The sequence below is a fragment of the Oryctolagus cuniculus genome, chromosome 15 (assembly GCF_964237555.1).
Source record: "Oryctolagus cuniculus chromosome 15, mOryCun1.1, whole genome shotgun sequence".
Lineage (NCBI taxonomy): Eukaryota > Metazoa > Chordata > Mammalia > Lagomorpha > Leporidae > Oryctolagus > Oryctolagus cuniculus.
The window spans coordinates 22,488,431-22,504,222 of NC_091446.1; the positions used below are offsets into that span (position 1 = coordinate 22,488,431).

At 42.6% G+C, this 15,792-nt stretch overlaps 1 long non-coding RNA gene across 4 annotated transcripts in view; it reads right to left on the reverse strand.

The window, feature by feature from the left end:
* The window catches only part of LOC103351421 (uncharacterized), a 107,794-nt gene extending 102,806 nt beyond the window's left edge, over window positions 1-4,988 (reverse strand). For all 4 annotated transcript variants that reach the window (XR_007911115.2, XR_007911117.2, XR_007911116.2 and 1 more), the window contains exon 1: window positions 4,791-4,988. This is a non-coding gene — a long non-coding RNA (uncharacterized lncRNA). The remainder of the gene's footprint in view (window positions 1-4,790) is intronic.
* Between the last annotated feature and the right edge of the window lie 10,804 nt (window positions 4,989-15,792).

The following is a 15,792-nucleotide window of genomic DNA, read 5'->3' on the forward strand; positions in this document are numbered from 1 at the left end:
CCTCTTAGATGGAATTACAGTGATGAGACATGAAATTCAGGCCAACAATTTGGAAAGCTCATCACAGACCCAAAGTAACCCAGCAAAATATTACCTGTAAGCAACATACAATTCTTCTGAAACAAGAGGTGATAAGTCAACTATTTCCTTTGTATTAACTTGAACACTATTGTAACTGTCTTTACAGATTAAGATTTGACAGTTTGTCTCCAAGTGGGCCTCTTGAGGTCAAAACATAGGGAGAAATACAAAATAGAAGACGAGATTGATAGACAATGGCCTTGAACGTCAATTTATAACATTTGGAGTAAATTCTGCAATATATTTGCATATAACCTATGCATATTCTTCCATATACATTAAATCCTCTCAATTACTTGTAAGATCCTGTGCAGACTGTTACCTAAATGGGTATTGTATTGTTTAGGCAATAAGACAATAAGGTCTGTACATGTTTAAGTACAATTACCACTTCAAGTATTTCTAGTCCATAGTTGATTATATGCATGAATCTGGAATCCAGGTATGTGGGCTGACTGTAGTGCCATTTTATTCTACCAAGAAAGTTGGGCACACAATTTCAGGTGTTAGTTTTGAGTCTGAAAACTAGAAGCGATGTACAATCAAATAGAACCAATGAGACAAAAAGCCAATTGTGTACCCACAAGTAGGGCAGCACATTTCAGTGACACAAATGGCAAGCCTGCTGGCCATGATGATGTGGAAGCTGTCCCATAGTTTTAACAAGGCCAGATATTACCCTGTTGTCTAATGGCATTTGGAGCTGTTTGATTTAGTCTGTTATAATAATCAACGTTCAGTGAGTAAAGCTATTGCCTTGAGGATTAGAAGTATATGCCTCACCCATGGTGCATTAGTATATAGTTCCGAGGTGTTGTTCAGACAGGGGACCAAATTGGAAGCAGCCTTGGGCATACTAACAAGTCCAAATAGGTCTTGTCACCCAGCATTCCAGGCTCTCTGTGAAGTATGTCTCTGGTCTCCCTAACTGGTCTCTGGAAAGGACCAACAAAAGCGCTCCTTTTCAGGCCTGCACTGTGGCTCACTAGGATAAGGCTCCACCTGCGGCTACGGCTTCCCCTATGAGCGCCGGTTCATGCCCTGGCTGCTCGTCTTCTAATCCAGCTCTCTGCTTATCTGACAAAACTGTGGAAGAGGGCCCAAGTGCTTGGCCCCCTGCAACTGCATGGGAGACCCGGAAGGAGCTCCTGGCTCTGGATGGGCTCGGCTCTGGCCATTGTGGCTATTTGGGCACTGAACCAACGCGTGGAAGGCCTTTCTCTGTCTCTCCCTGTCTATGTCTATGTCTCTCAAACTCTTAAAATGTTTATTTTCATGATTTCCAACTTTATTCTAGCTGCTGACATTTTTATCCCTTTGAAATAAATTCTGGACAGCGACTTCAATACAGATAATACATAGAAGTCAAGTCTTTGGTCTCAGCTCCTGTTTCCAAAAATGTGAAACTTTAAGATCACTTAACTTCTGAGTCTCACTTATTTTTAATCTTTGAATGGAATAAGACCTGCCTTACTTCACATGGCGGTTGTAAGAATCAAGTAAGTCATTCATGTGAAAAGACTTTGAAGATTAAAAATATCATACATATCTGAAATATCATTAGGGCATGAAAATGTAAGCACTCAAGGGGACACACATTTGAAGGAATAAATGGCTTTCAAGCCAGGAGTATTTCACAAGTGGCCAAGGACATAGTCTTGGTAGTTTACAGAATGACCTGGCGGGCGCCGCGGCTCAATAGGCTAATCCTCCACCTAGCGGCGCTGGCACACCGGGTTCTAGTCCCGGTCGGGGCTCCAGATTCTGTCCCAGTTGCCCCTCTTCCAGGCCAGCTCTCTGCTGTGGCCAGGGAGTGCAGTGGAGGATGGCCCAAGTGCTTGGGCCCTGCACCCCATGGGAGACCAGGAGAAGCACCTGGCTCCTGCCATCAGATCAGCGCGGTGCGACAGCCGCAGCACGCCAGCCATGGCGGCCATTGGAGGGTGAACCAACGGCAAAAGGAAGACCTTTCTGTTTCTCTCTTTCACTATCCACTCTGCCTGTCAAAAAAAAAAAAAAAAAAAAAAAGAATGACCTCTTGGTAAGGGTTCTCTTTATGAACAAGGACTTGGCATTTTTCATGTTTGGGGATCATTGTGCGTGCTTTTTGCCATTTGTAAGGGGAGAGCTGGGCATTGGTCATCCTCCTCCTGGAATTTTCTTCCTTTTACTTAATTCTATGTCCCCCTTTCCACATTCTCGTCATGTTCCCTGTTAGGGCCCATGCCATTTCTCAGACTGCCTCAAGTACATCACGTGTAACATTGTAGTATCAGGGTTCTCCAGAGAGACAAACCCAGCAGGATGTAGACGAATACATAGGAGTACTTCAGAAGACTTGTGGAAAATGGAATTGAGATTTTCAAAAAATTCAGCATATGTGTGTTTTTAATGTTTTCCACGAACTTTTAAAACCTGTTATTTTGGGGGCAGAGACAGCTCCCATCTGCTGGTTCCCACCCCAAATGTTGTCAACAGTCCAACAGCAAGAAGCCATGAACTGGGAAGTCAATTGAGGCCTCTGGTGTAGTTGACGAGAATTCAAATATCTGAGCCATTACTATTATAATGGTCTGCATTAACAGGAAGCTGCAGTCAGAAGCCAAATGGGGCACCTAAACCAGGCACTTTGTTATGGGGTGCAGGCATCTTAACTGCTAGTTTAAACACCCACCCTGCATGAGCTTTTTGAAGAGGTGATTTATTTGGCAAATTGAGTCACATAACTGAGGTTTACAACCCCACATTAATGCTCTTTGCAAGCTCATATACCTGTGATTCCAAGTCTAAAGGCCCCTCAGAACCAGGAAAGCCAGTGGTAGGATAGAAGATATTTTAAGTCTACAAGATAGAGGAAAGGATAGGCATTTGGGGGCAGCAGCTTACTACCACTTGGGACTCCTACATTCCATGTCGACTCTAATTCTCCACTTTCCATCCAGCTTCCTGTTAATACACCTGGGAAGTAGCTGATCACGTCACAGGTGCTTCAGTTCCTGCCACCCACATGGGAGACCATGATGAGGTTCCTGGCTCTGGGCTTCAGTATGGCCCCATCCAGGCTGTTTGTCATTTGTGGAGTTGGACAGTGCATGGTGTTCTCCTCTCTGCCTTTCATATAGGTCTCCAAGAATGATTCTGAAGTCACCTTTGGAACTAGAAAGGTGGTTGAGAAGCAAAGCAGAAAGGGAGAAGGGGATGAATAGGACTTCCCTTTTTATCCAGGTAATCACCTTATTTGATGGTGCATGTCCACATTGGGTGAAGGAACACATTCCTTGCTCAGTCTACTTATTCAAATGTTAATCTCTTTGACAAACACCCTCATAGCCACACCCAGAAATAATGCTTTCCCAGCTACCTGGGTATCCTTTAACTCAGTCAATATGGTATCCAAAATTAGCTATGGGCAAGACTGGGAATGATCACACTCATGGTTTTGTTAGCACAATCTGTCTTTGTGCCCATAGTCTCAACACTGAATTCTAATGAGTGTGTATATCTCCTTCGAGCTGTTCTACATGGTGCACTCTCAACATCATACCACAGTAAATCAGCTAAGGTGGTAAAGTTCCATTGGAATCTGTGTCACATTTCAAGTAGAAAAATCAAGAGCAATGTGTACAAAGAGGGAGGCTATCCCAAATAAACGTCTATCAGGAGAGGAGAGAAATAACGACCAAGGTGGGTTTTTATCTGTGGATCATGGCAAAACTTTGTGTTATGGCTTGCTTTGGCTTTAAGCCTGGCCCACCTCCACTGCTACCTTGCAATGGAACACGATAATGAGAGGCAAAACCCTATAGGAAATTCCACAAATGAGAAAGCAAATGTCCCACACTACAGGGACAGCCCTGGTGACTCCGGATGTTACACTTCTATGTCCTGTCACTAAGCCTCTGATAGATTTGCAGACATTTTAATACTCATAGCAATAACCCAAATTATGCCTAAGGAGTGACTGTGGCAACAGTGTTTCTCTTTCCATTTTGCCCCATAATTGTGGTTCATGTGATACTGTGGCCATAAGTCTATCCTTGGAATCAGCAAAAAAACAACCATTTCTTAGTTCTGAAGCAAGCACAATGACTGATTGAAGTAGGTATAAAAATCACTTTCTGCTTTATGATGTGTGGATTAATGAAAGTATTAAAACCATTCTAATGATAGATAAGGAAATTATTTCCACTGTAGCTTAAAGAAATAAAATGGCTCCATCTTAAATTAAACAGGTCTAAAACTTTGCAAGCTCATCAAAAGTGCATGGGCAACAAAGAGGTACAAGTTTATAACCCATTCTAGAGCACCTTAATTTCCTAACATCCATCATTTTTCTGCTTCATTACTGTTGGCGTGCTTCTCAGAAGCTGCTGGGAAAACTAATCTTTGCAGAAAATAAATATGACTGAGGCTACTGTCTAAGAAAAAGAATTCCGAGGATTCCCCCCATTGTGTTAACACGCTGCACTGTTAGTTTTATTTCGTTGACACTGCTGCCTTTGAAACAGCTGTGTCCTAAGCTTAAGTGGCATGATTGCAGCCCTAAGACTAAATCTACACATTGATAAGAACCCAGCCATTACTATCCGAGGTCATCCGAGGTCATGCTTGGTACACATGGTCCCCTGAGTTTTAGTACAGTTTTGTTCAGAGAGGCAGCATAGGATTTTTCCTGTGGAAAATAAGGAGTGATGTCAGAATATGCTTACCGGGTACTTCCCATGTACTGCTTTTTCTCTGAGCCCTTCATCTTATTTCAGTCACAGTTGTGGACTCCAGGTCACCAGACTTTGGGCAGTTTTCTTCATTGTCAGCTTCAGGTCCTAGGCTTCATAATCCTTGCTTAATGAAGTTGAGTCCTAGTGAAGTAGGCAGGCGTACAGGTTAAAATAGATTAGGTTTGTGAGCTGGAAGACCACACCTTTGCCGTACCCCTGTGTGACCTCACGCCCTACCTGATACCTTCACCACGCCCCTGTGTGACCTCATGCCCCTACCTGGTCACACCTGGGTGCCCACCAGCCAAATCAGATTAATTAACCACTCCCCTTTGGAAATGGGTTAAAAGCCTGGAATATGGTGTGTCCAGGCCCTCCTCTCTTTTCCCTGTCCTCTTGCCAGGAGGGGGCTTGCTGTAAGCCCTGCACCTCCAGGGCACATGGCCTTTGGGCCACCTGCCCTAGGCTTCCTGGCCTAGATGCTTCTCCACGTGGCTGGTTTCTGGTGCTCAGTATGAACCCAGATTTACCTCTTTTAAATAAAGCTCTCTCTCTCCTATGCACCTTTTGCACTAAAAGCCTAAAATACACCATGCTGCCTTGTTTATCTGTGCCAGTATTTAGAGTTATTCTCTAAATATTAGACAAGAACCCTCTCAAGCTTATTAATATTGGGGTTTAAAAAACATGGCGATATCGTATGGCACCCCAAATCCCCATAGCATACCAGATGGCGCTTCTGGGGAACTTTAAAGGGCCACATTTTCGTATAGATTTTAGGGGGTCATCTCCAATTTCACTAGATTTTACCAGGACACTGACAAGAACCAAATTGGCATTCATGAGCCCACAATGCACAAGTCCAATGAACGGCCATGGACCTACAGTTCAACAATGGGCCAGGACTGGAGGATTGTATGCCCTCACAGTTGTTCACTCTAACAATTCTGAAAGCCATTGTGCTGCACCTCATCTCAACAGTGAGTTTTCCTCTTCATTTCTCCTTTCCCTTAAATCCACTCTATGAAGTTGCTTTCATAAGCAAACTACCTTCTTGCAATTGTTTTTCTCCCCCTTCATTGTTTAGCTTTAAATAAAGACAAAACTTCTGTTCTTCAGTGATGGTAATTAGAAGTCACTGGTACAGATGTTCTCTTCCCTTGCTCCTCACTAATTAGTTATAGAAGCATTTGGCACTCAGCCACGGAATGACCTCACAAATCTTTTCAGTATCCTGTCCAAGTAGGTTTGTCGCTGGTTTTTATTTGGTACCTGTTAGCCTTCTTTGCCTTAGGTCTCCTACCAAGGAAGGGATACAAGGTCAACATGGAGCTCTGTCTCCCTTCTTAGAATCAGTTGTTCTGTAAGTGCTTAAGAACTAAGGACACTGACCCCCACTAATAAATGTAATTCTCGTGTATGTCCCAGAATGGCTACCAGACATGGGTAAGGCTTCTCCTTAACTCAGTTTACTTCATAAGTTGTCAGTCACTGATATTGAGTATTCAAATTTCTGCTTCAAGGTATCCACTTTTTAAGTCCATTGGTATTTCAGACTTCCAACAACCTCTAAAGCAACGTGCTTATACAATCACACACACAATTTGTTCCTTGACTAAGATCAACCTCTATTACTTCTGATCTCAGAGAACATATGTTTTAGAGACCAATATTGTTTATTTATAGATTTTTCTCCCAGTTGCTCATTTAATACCAAGTTTTTGGCCTGAATTTAATGAAGTTAGGATAATGAAATGCTAATCCAACTCCATCTGTTTTCTTCTTCCAGCTCTGAAGCAATGGAGTAGTGTTCTAACTCAAGTTAGATTATCTTTACCCCAACTTACTACTTAGTCTGTCTGCATTTTAATTCATTCTGCCTAAATTTGTTGTATGCAAGAGTAAATTGATAGCATCTTGTCTTTATCACTTGTTTCTACCCCAAATCCTTTCTGATGACTTCAAATTGCTAACTACAGAAACCCACTCAGGTATTTTGATGTATGCACAAACCAGGGGATGGAAAATACTTAACACCTCAATGAGAAACTGATCAATGGGAAAGACCTAGCAGGAAATAGCCTCTTCTCAGCCCTTTGGGGGAAATTCTTCTAAATTTTACATGATGCTTCAAAAGATCTGTAATGGGGTTAAGACACAGTTGTGATAAATTCAGTTTATTCATCATTCTTGAACTAGATTAGATTTCCCCCTTCAATTTTTCTCTTGGGAATTCTGATCTCCAATTTTTTGCAGTCACTTCTCAAAACTAATTGCATAAAAGTCAGATCCTCAGGCTCTGCTTTTGAGGGGGACCAAATTTAACGTAGTTTGAAAAGTGACCTACAAAGCAGAACCCTGAAAAAGAATTCTGGAACAAGATCACTCAGTTTAGCAACAGTAAGTTTCCTCCATGCTGGTGTTAAATGAAGAGGTAACACACTTCACATCTAAAAGCATTTTGACAACTAGGATTGTCACTAGTGGCAAAATTGCAATGATGAAGCATGGTCTGAAGAAATATTTGCCTGTATTGTATGGTGAGATTTACAGCATACGTGGACAACTGAATTGTTACAAGTTTGATTGACAGCTTTAGAAGACATGAAAAAAATACAACATACTCAAAGTTAGTCAGCATTAACTCAATGCATAACTTGAGAATGCCTTTATGGAAGTGTTTACCTAGACCCTAAATTCCTCTAACAGTTTGACAGTGCTGAGTATTGTTAATTTTGCAGTTGAATCCTAACTACAAAGTTGAACAAATTACAGCCTCAAATATATGTTATGATAATCATAATTATGGGAGGAAACAAATACAACCCTGAGACTTCAGAAAGGGACATTTGACCATATAAACCTAAGTAAGTTCTCATATTCCCCTAAGCCCTTATGTCCAGAAGGAGCACCAACAACCTTTTTAAGAAGCTTTGAAATGTAGTCCATGTTCTCCGAGTCATATCTAACAAACTCATGTTTTCAACTTTGGTCCTATCTTCTCTAACCACACCAACCCGTATCACATCTCAGCAGTGTCCAAGTACAAACAGTACATAACAATTTATACCTCGTCCTCCCAAATATTGAACATGTATGATTTATTGTTAAAACTGCACGACCCTGGGTCAGAACAAATGTGAGGGTATTTCATCAGTGAAGCTAGAGCATCATGGCTAGTGGGCTGTCTACAGGTGCGGGGCGGGGGGATTTTTCCAAGTTGACTGAAAAGACGGCCGTATCTGCTTTAGCAAGGGCATTGCAAGGCCACCTCTCATATATGTATTATATCCCATTTCTTTCCTATGGTACCTGTGATTGTTTACCAGAAAAAAAAATACACACTAGAGAAAGTAGCTTGCTCATTACTACCATTGGTTGTTAGCAAACTATCTGAATTATTACCAGTGCTCTTGCATAGGATCCTGGAGGGCAGGCTTGTGGTAGTCATAGTTCTGGCCCACATTCATCTCCCAGTAGGTTCAGTGGGTTCAATGACCCACCCTAGAATCTAACATAATGGGGATATAGCCCTCCCTCGGCAGCACCCTATTAGTTGTTTAGCCTATGAAATAAGGGCTCATCTCCTTCCCTGTTCCAGTATTTCACAGGACAGCCACACTTAGACACAAGGCCTCATTTCAGGTTATGGTTTCTGAAGGGAATTTTGTCTCCCACTAATGTCTTGATGCACTATAGGAGTCTAGACTCATTTTTAAGTCATCTGATGAAACCATAGGGAAAAAAAACATAGTCCCCAAATTTGACATTATTATTCACTTATCACTTCACAGGGCTGTTTTGCGTGTAAATTTGCTTCAAAATGAATTCATGATAAAATCCAGAGGAAAAAATACTTAGAAGCAAGCTTGTTGCTTTTGAAAAATATTTTAGTCACAAAGCCAAGTTTAATTTATTGGTTAGTTTTGCCAGTAGGTCAATTTGTGTGAATAATCATGTTCATTAAATTTCTGCAAGAAATATTCACAAGAAACCCAGATGTTCATTCAAGGTACCTGTATATACCTGGCTATGGTTGCTCAAACTGCGTACTGGCAAGTTAGACATTCTGTGCCAAGAATGACCCAGGATATTAACCGACTGGTAAACACCATCTGCTTACGAAGTCCCCTTAACAAAGCAACACCATGGTATCTGGTGATCTGGTTCAACTGCTACTGCCTATGTGAAAGCTTTTTTCACATGCTGATCTATTAGCATGAGGCAATAGTGACCAAATGCCACTGCAGTGTTACATTAAAATTGTATCCCCTGGTTACAGTAAAACAACCAAATCCGTTTGCCAGGAGTGGAAGGCATTCTGGGAGGCAAGACCGTTTTAAAACCAATATGGGGGGGGGGGGGTGTAATGCTGTGACACAGCAGGTTAAACTGCTGCCTGCAGCACCAGCTTCCCATATGAGCTCTAGTTCAAGTCCAGCTCCTGCATTTGCAATCCGGCTTCCTGGTGAAGTGCCTGGGAAAGCAGTGGAGGATGGTCCAAGTACTTGGGCCTCTGCACTCATGTGGGAGACCTGGAAGAAGCTTCTGGCTCTGAATCAGCTTAGCTGTGGACATTTTGGCAGTTTGGGGAATGAAACAGCAGATATATATAGCTCTGCCTTTCAAATCTTTAAAATATATATATTGTCCCAGGACTAATATACTAATATATATATATATATATACATACATACATACATATATATATATATATGTACTTGTCCTGGGACAAGTTCAACACCCTACCTTCTGTCAAAGTGCACCCTCAGTAGGAAGTAAGACCCCTATGTCTTTACAGAGAATACATGAACATTTCAAGTGGTTTCTTAGGTGTGCTGGGAAACACTCATCTTTGTCCCATAGATTCCAGGGTCAGGTATTCTACATATGGTGATGACAATGGTGTTACAGAAACCTGGGGTGGACGAACTCCCTTTGTTCAAACGGGTACCGGAGACAGTGGAGGATCCAAGCAGTTCATTAACACCAGTGGGCTTCATTCCAAGAACTGAGCAACAATCCCAAGTTTCTACAATATTTAGAGGTTCATCAGCATCATACCTTAACTGTTACAGCACTAAGTTTAAATTGCAGCCTACATGTCTTAGGGCCACGCTGCCAATGGTTGGTGGGTCCAGTATGTTTGTAAAAGATAAAGAGGGCATATTTGTTAGGACAGATGTAAGACTGGAGTTGACAGAAGTTAGGACATCTTCCCTCCCTGGGCAAGGCCAACAGTGGGCAGCTGTTTCACTGGTTAATTGCGAGCAGCCACTGCTCAAGGTTTGTGTTGGGGCAGGGAGGTCTGCTTTTGTCTCTGCCTGAGGCCCGTATTTCCTCTACAATGGCATCTAATGACTGTGGGGTTAAGTCTAATAATTTTGACCAATCCTCAGTGTCAATTCAAGCTGGTGCATTAAGCTGCGCCTTTCAAAGTCAACAGTTATTCTCTCTTGTTTCAACAGTACTGCTGCATTAGTCTTTTGGAGATTAATGGTTTGTTAGAACTTAAGTATTTTCATGTACTGGACTTAGTAAGCACACAGGTGGATCCGATTAGCCCTAGGGATGTCCTTTCTGATGTTGTGCCTGTTCCCTGCTAAAGAGGATCAACAGGAACCCAGTCACCCATCCCGGATATCTGTGCAACTGTCAACATGGGAAGAATCTCAGAACTCTGTAAAGAAATCCATGTTCAGAGCCAATTGGCGAACTTTCTCCTCTTCTATTCCTTTCGAGCACAATACAGAAGCTCATTCTACATGGCTTCTCGAAAAAAAAAAACACACACACACACACACACAGAATTCACATTTATTTACTTAGGGCTGACAAACTTCACAACACACTGTTAGGTTTGTGTCTTTTGTGTCTTCTTCCCCAATTTCTCCTCTCTATTCTTTGCGATTAATTCTCAGAGTAAGACACCTGAACATTATCCTTATTTTACACTATGATTCATGGGGTGAGAGTGGAAAGGTGGCTGTCAAGACTAAGACCAACAGCTTAATACCTTGTTACAACTCTGGCTACAAGTGACGTAAGTCTATCCCAAAACATTTTAAATGTACAATGTAACTCGTAAGACAAGTCAGTGAACGTATAGGCACTTATCCAGGGGATTGGATAGTTTTTTTGGTAATTGGCTCTGTTGCATCTTTCTGCTGTATTTTTTAAATGGTAGATCCATTTTGATTCTAGTTCCCAGTCATGACGGCCCTGCACATTGACAGATACACAGCCAAAGAGTTTCAGGTTCAGTAGATAAGGTCGTTTCAAATCATTCTAATTAAAGGCTTGGAAATGGATCTTACATAAGTCTGGGTGATGTCTACCCCAGAAAACAATCCTACATGAGGATGATGTCATGTTTAATTACATACTTCATGCCCTCCGATTTTATGCTCCAGCCCTTTTTCCTGCGTAAAACTTGTGCTCACATACTTTGCTCACCTAGAACTCAGAATTTTCATGTCTTTTCTGTTCTTGGTAAGCACACATCCCTTAATAAATTGACCATTTTTTATTTGCCTCTGTGTTCACACGACCTAGGTAGCTAACACCTACAAACCTAACCCCAGTGCTCTCTGAACTTCTCCATATCTTTATAGGACCATCACTCATAGCCATTCATTTTATCAATGTCCCTTAACTCCATCTGCTTCTGTGCATATGTGGGCATTCAAGCAGCAAGGGAGGCCCACTGAGGTCACAAGAACCCAGTGCCACAATTTGTCAGGGACCAGCAGGCTCCACAATAGACCGAGGCTGACTGCTCAATCCATCATATTACTAACAGGACACACCTTAGTGTGTGATGGAGAGACCGAGGGGAAGAGAGTGCCACGAATGTCAAGTACAGCATTGTTTATATTTTTATATTTATTGTAGAAGACTGAAGAATGATCCAGCTTTTCAGGCTCTCATGCAATGATTTTACTTTGATTACCAAGTGAAGTTAGTCTCTTTCCATTTTGCTGCTTGTCAGCTGTGCAGCAGGGGAAACTCGGCCATTCCAGAATAGATCAGGTAGTAGAATTTGCAGAACTTTTAAGTACTTAATTACATCTTAAAGTTACATTATTTGTGTTCCTTCTATTGTCATTTTATTATTTGTCTTTTCCTTCCCCCCCTTTAATCGTGTGCAAAAGTGGAAAATAAAAGCAACTATACAAATGTGTATATATACATATGGTATATATACTTATGTATAAATCCATCCTCCTGTGCTGGGGGGGAGGGGAAATCTAGATTCCTGACCTCACAGTATGTTTGGCTGGCACAAGACTCCAATTCTCATCGAGTATGTTCAGCAGCGCTATGGCCTATGGAAGTAAGGCAGATATATTCAGAGTGAACAATTTAAGAAAAAAATCATGCAAAGTTTCACTGACGTGGTTATGTCCGAGACAGGTAATGGAGACACCTATAGCTACCTGGGAGATAAGCAAGCGCCAGAAGCAACAGCACGCTTGGTGTCTTGTGAAAAAGCAGGATAGCAAATCAAGCTCCAGTAACCTAAGCATAACACCTAATGTGACAGACACACTCAGAAGCCTCATCCTAGATTTGCATAGGAGAAACATGATTCAATAAGTTAGCTAGTGCTATGCAACTACTAACCCCCAAACTTGTGCTTGAACCTGACATCCATTTGTTATTGTTCATGGATCTCCTGAACTCAACAGTAAAGCTGCTCTATGCTGGTTTGGCAACTACCAGCTGGGCTCACTCACTCATATGTCTGCAGTCTACTGGCAACGGAATATAGGGCTTGCAAATCTTGGATGGCACCTAATGAGATAACTTGGCTCTTATCTGAATCATTTTTCATCTTCCAGAAGACTAGTTAATCCTTTTCCTTGTGATGGAAGCATATATGCAAGAAAAATATGAGAGGCAGTTTTTAGACATGGCATAATGTCATATCTATCATTCTAGAGGCCAAAAAATCTTACAACAAAACAGAATAAGTGTAGTAAAATTCTCTACTTGATGCAAGGACTTACTAGTCTCATTGAAGATACACATTTTAAGGTGAGTAGCTAACTTTCACCATAAAGTATACATAAAGACACTCTGGCCACAGTGATTCACATCCCCACCTACCCAAAACACAAAGTACCCATCCACTCAAATCCCTCCTGAGCTCTAACTTAATCATGCATCACACTCAAAATCCACCATCTATTTCACATCCAATTATGGTCTTAGTTTGAACTGCTATAGGTCATACATGTTTTCTCTAATGTCTGGCCCCATTACATATTCAATGGGCAACAGGGGGAAAGTATCTACAGTATAGTCTCACATTAAAGAATGGAAAAGGTGGATGGTGCTGTGGTGTAGCTGTTAAAGCCGCCACCTGCAGTGCCGGCATCCCATATGGGCACCAGTTCAAGTAACGGCTGCTCCACTTCTGATTCAGCTCTCTGCTATGGTCTGAGAAAGCAGTGGAAGATGGCCCAAGTCCTTGGGCCACTGCACCCACATGGGAGATCTAGAGGAAGCTCCTGGCTTCAGATCTGCGTAGCTCTGGCCATTGCAGACAATTGGAGAGTGAACCAGCAAATAGAAGACCTCTTTCTCTATGTAACTCACTTTCAAACATTTTTTTAAAAAAGGGAAAGAATTTGAGGGACTCATTTCCTAATCCATACCAATTTTAGGATCATACTGTATAGATGTTGCAAGATGCATCTACTTTCAGGCTTGGAAGTACTACTTCAAGACTCATACAATGATAATATTTTTAAGTAGCACTCTGACCACAGAATCAGTACTTAAGGCATTTTGTTCTGGCTGAAAAGCCCAGCCCAGGGAAGCATTTCAGGCATGGAAAGCCAAGACACTGTGGCAAAAAATATCCCACATAAAGGACCACTGTGGGTGAAGTCCCAATGGAAAGAAACAACCAAATGAGGATGCACTTTTCTCTGAAGGGAAGAGTTCACTTCTACTTTGCTTATGGCCTTCTTGAGCTAATGGAAGCAAGAGGCTTCCATAGCCTAGGAAGTTCATGTCAAGAGCCTTGATGATCATGTCATTCTTAAGAGTATTAATTGTTAAACAAGAGTCACTGTGCACTAACTATCCAAGCAGGTATCTCTGTCCCCAAAGTTGTATCATGAGGGCTAATAGTAAAACTTGTTTAGGAATTAACTTCTGGCCGATGCTGCAGCTCACTAGGCTAATCCTCCGCCTGCGGCACCAGCACCCTGGGTTCTAGTCCCAGTTGGGGCACCGGATTCTGTCCTGGTTGCTCCTTTTCCAGTACGGCTCTCTGCTGTGGCCCAGGAAGGCAGTGAAGAATGGCCCAAGTGCTTGGGCCCTGCACCCACATGGGAGACCAGGAGGAAGCACCTGGCTCCTGGCTTTGGATCGGTGCACTGCGCCAGCTGTGGTGGCCATTTGGGGGGTGAACAAACCAAAGGAAGACCTCTAAAAAGAAAAGTTAAAAAAAATCAATTACTTCCTTGGAGCCAGCACTATGGTGCAGCAGGTTAATGCCCTGGCCTGCAGTGCAGGTATCCCATATGGGCAACCGGTTCAGGTTGCTCCATTTCCAGTCCAGCTCTCTGGTATGGCCTGGGAAAGCAGAAGATGGCCCAAGTCCTTAGGCCCTTGAACCCATGTGGGAGACCCAGAAGAAACTCCTGGCTTTGGATTGGTGCAGCTGCAGCCGTTGCTGCCAATTGGGGAGTAAACCAGCGGATGGAAGACCTCTCTATGCCTTTCCTCTCTGTGTAAGTCTTTCAAATAAATAGATCTTTATTAAGAAAAGAATCACTTCTTTTTAATGTATTAAGTGGAGGATATGTCTCTTAAGTTATGTCTAAAAGTTCACAAAAGATTGATCGAGTTTTTTGACAGGTAGAGTTATAGACAGTGAGAGACCGAGAAAGGTCTTCCTTCCACTTGTTCATTCCCTAAATGGCCACAATGGCCGGAACTGTGCCAATCTGAAGCCAGGATCCAGGTGCCTCTTCCTGGTCTCCCATGGGATGCAGGGCCCAAGCACTTGGGCCATCCTCCACTGCCCTCCCGGGCCACAGCAGAGAGCTGGACTGGAAGAGCAGTAACCGTGACTAAAACCCAGCGCCCGTATGGGATGCTGGTGCTGCAGGTGAAGGATTAAGCAAGTGAGCCACAACACCGGCCCTGTTCATTCAAGTTTTTTTTTTTTAAAGATTATTAAAGTCCAAGTTAGAGAGGTAGAGACAGAGAGGTCTTCCATCCAGTGGTTCACTCCCCAGAAGGTTGCAATGGCCAGAGCTGCACCAATCCGAAGCCAGGAGCCAGGAGCTTCTTCCATGTCTCCCACGTGGCTGCAGGGGCCCAAGGGCTTGGGCCACCTTCTACTGCTTTCCCAGGCCATAGAAGAGAGCTGGAACAAAGGGGAGCTGCCTGGACTAGAACCGGAGCCCATAGGGGATGCTGGTGCTTCAGGCCAGGGCGTTAACCAGCTGTGCCACAGCGCCGACCCCTCTTTGAGTTCTTTAAAGATAATAAAGTTTCTAAAAGGAAAGAAGTGGGGGAAGGAAGGAAGAAGGGGAAAAACGTTAAATAACCTTTGAGATGCAATAACTTTGAAGAACCCTTGTCTGGACTGTTGAACAGTTTTCTTCCTCAGATACATTGAACTCTTTACCTAGAGTAGAGCTAATCCTCTAAATTTGAAGCTAAATGAAAACAGATCTTGGTGAAGAGGGGTTGGAAGGCAGTCACAAAGGGAAAAGTTACTGTGTCCCTGATGTCATATTTATGATACACACAGTACTGCTTGACTGGGTCCAAAAACTTCCTGAACGTGGTATCCATTCATTATCCAGCTTGGCTGTGCTTTCTCAACTTTACCTTCCCTTGTTTGTCACATGTGAAGCGGGTATTGGACAATCTTGGTACAGTTTTTAGCTGACTTCAATCCATAGTAGTTCAAGATCAAGTCAGTTTCTCATATAGGCTAAGACAAAATGATTTGTATTTTGTT